The 2,500-nt window shown below is 80.6% G+C and overlaps 1 non-coding gene across 1 annotated transcript; it reads right to left on the reverse strand.

Moving 5' to 3' along the window:
* Nucleotides 1–49: 49 nt before the first annotated feature.
* Nucleotides 50–202, reverse strand: LOC137466834 (5.8S ribosomal RNA). The gene has a single exon (XR_010995292.1). It is a non-coding gene; the product is annotated as a 5.8S ribosomal RNA (ribosomal RNA).
* Nucleotides 203–2,500: the final 2,298 nt, after the last annotated feature.

The raw sequence follows: 2,500 nt of genomic DNA on the forward strand, positions 1-2,500 counted from the left end.
CCCCAGCCGCGCCGCCGGGGCGGCCCCCGGGCGGCGATTGATCGTCAAGCGACGCTCAGACAGGCGTAGCCCCGGGAGGAACCCGGGGCCGCAAGTGCGTTCGAAGTGTCGATGATCAATGTGTCCTGCAATTCACATTAATTCTCGCAGCTAGCTGCGTTCTTCATCGACGCACGAGCCGAGTGATCCACCGCTAAGAGTTGTCTGGCTTTCGGCACCGACCCCGCGCGCGCGGGGGGGCCGGGAGCCGCTCTCGCCCGGAGCGGCCCCCCTTTTTTTTCTCTGGCGCCGAGGCCCCGCGCGGGGCCTGGCTCCGACCGTACGAGCAACGCGGAAAACCCCGGAGGGGGCGCGTGCGAGAAGAACACGGGAGGAACCCCACGGAACGCTCCCAAGGCCGGCCGAGAGGCGGGGGGACCCGCGCCCCCGACCGCCTCCCCCCGCCCGGCGAGGGGAGGCGCCGCCTACGTGTGCCGTCCTTCGGAGGCGGCCCAGGCGCCCGGGCTCGGCCCGGCCCTCCGCGCGGAGGGCCGCGCGGCGCGCGCCGCGGGAGCGCGGTGGCCCGCCCGGCCTCGCCGGCGCGGCGCCACGCGCCGGCGCGCGGCCCTCGGACCCCGCGCGCGCGCTTGCCTCCCCCCTGGAACCGCCGCCGCGCCGGCTCTCGCGGAGCGCCGCCGCGCCCACGCGCGCGGCCGACTCTCTCTCCCCAGGGGCCTTGCTGCGCTCGAGACGCCACGCGACGACCGCCGCCCCGCCGCCGGGCGCCGCGCCCCCCCCCGCCGGACCGCTGCCCGCCGGGGGAAGGCGAGCGCCCGAGGGCTGCCCGAGGGCGGACCCGCCGCCGCGGCGGGCCGCACTTCCCGGGAACCGCCGTCCACCCGCACCGTCGGGGGCCCCCTTCCGCGAGCACGCGCCCGGCGGAAGGCGGTGCGGCGCTGAGCCGGGGGGCGACGCCCGCTCTCCTCGTTCGCCACCTGGAGAGCGGGCGCGGAAGCGCCCCCGCGGCCGCCCGCCACCCCTGCCCTCGGACCGCGCGCGGTCGCGAAGGGCCACGGGGAGGGTCCCGTGCCCGCGGGCGGCGGGAACACCGGCCGAGCGGCGCCGCCGCCGCTCGGCGCGGGGCCGCCCGCGCTCGCCGGCCTCCGACCGCGGAGGGACCGCCGAGCGCTCGCCCCGGGCGGGCGGGCGGACGGCCGGCCGGCGGCCGGCGCCGCCGGTGCGTTCGAGACGAAGGCCGCCGAGGGGAGAGAGGCACGGCCGCGCCAGGCGCGGCGCCGCCCGCGCGGGACGGCCGCGGCGGCCCAGAAGAGAGAGAGCGCGCGGCGGGCCCCGGCGGCCGCCGCCCCGCGGCTGAGGAAGGGCAGAGAGCGCGCGCCCTCTGCCGGCGCCGCCCGTTTCGAGCCCAGCGGGTCGGCCCCGCGGCCGACCGCGCGCGCCGCGGCCTCTCCGCCGAGGCCGGGCCGCGAAGAGGGGGGGGCAGGGCGCCCCTCCCCGGCGCGGCGCGACTACCCCCGCACGCGCGCGCGCGGCGGGGACGACCGCCGCGACGGCGGGCGCGACCGGTGGCCGCGGACACCACCGCAGGGGATCGGCGGGAGTAGCTCCCCACCCCTCAATGGAGCCGCAACGCCACCGCCCGCCACCCGCCGCCGCCGCCGCGGCGGGGCGCGCCGAGCCGCCCGAGTCTTTAAACCGCCGCCCGGCTCGGCGGCCCCTTTTTCGGTCCTTCCCGCGGCGTTTGACGACGCCGAGGGGGAAGCCTGGGACCGCCGAGGCGCGGAGCGCTAGGTACCTGGCCCTGGGGCGAGGGAAACGACCTGCATGGCCCCGCCGGGGTGCCTCCCCCGCTGCCGCCCTCGGGGGAGCGTCCACCGGCGGGGGCGCGCCCGACATCTGCCGCCACCACCGCGGCGTCCTCCTCGGGGCCCGGGGTTTCCCTCAGTAGCCCGGCGCTGCGCCCGAGAGGACCGCCGCAGCTCGGGCCGCCCCCGCCGACGCGGGGAGGCGGCCCGGCCGCCGAGCGCCTCGCCGACCCCGCCGAGAGGCCGCGGCAATGACGACGACGACGAGGAGGCCGGGAAGGCCCCCGCCGCCGCCGCCGCCGCCGCCGCCACCGCCGCCTCCCGGCGGCGGGTCGCGGCACGCGGCCGCGCGCGCGCGCAACCCTGAAGCGCGGCCCGGAACGCCCGGAGGCTCGGCCCTCGCGGTTTTCTCCTCTCCTGCGCGCCACGGGAGCCGCCTCGGCCCGAGAGCGGGACTCTACCGGCCGGGCAAAGCCCCGCTCCCCGGTGCGGGAAGGGCCAGAGGAGCCGCCTCCTCCGAGCCCCGAAGGCGCCCCCTGCCTCCCAGCCCCTCGCCGTCGCCCGACGAGCGAAGGAGCGAGGGGCAAGAGGCGGGCGCGCCTCCTGGAGGGGGCCGTGCCGAGCACCCCCTCCCTCCCGCACCCGGGCGGCTCCCGCGCAGCCAGAGGAGCGAGGGCCGGGCTCGGGAGAACTCGGGC

This window comes from Anomalospiza imberbis, unplaced genomic scaffold, assembly GCF_031753505.1.
Source record: "Anomalospiza imberbis isolate Cuckoo-Finch-1a 21T00152 unplaced genomic scaffold, ASM3175350v1 scaffold_445, whole genome shotgun sequence".
Lineage (NCBI taxonomy): Eukaryota > Metazoa > Chordata > Aves > Passeriformes > Viduidae > Anomalospiza > Anomalospiza imberbis.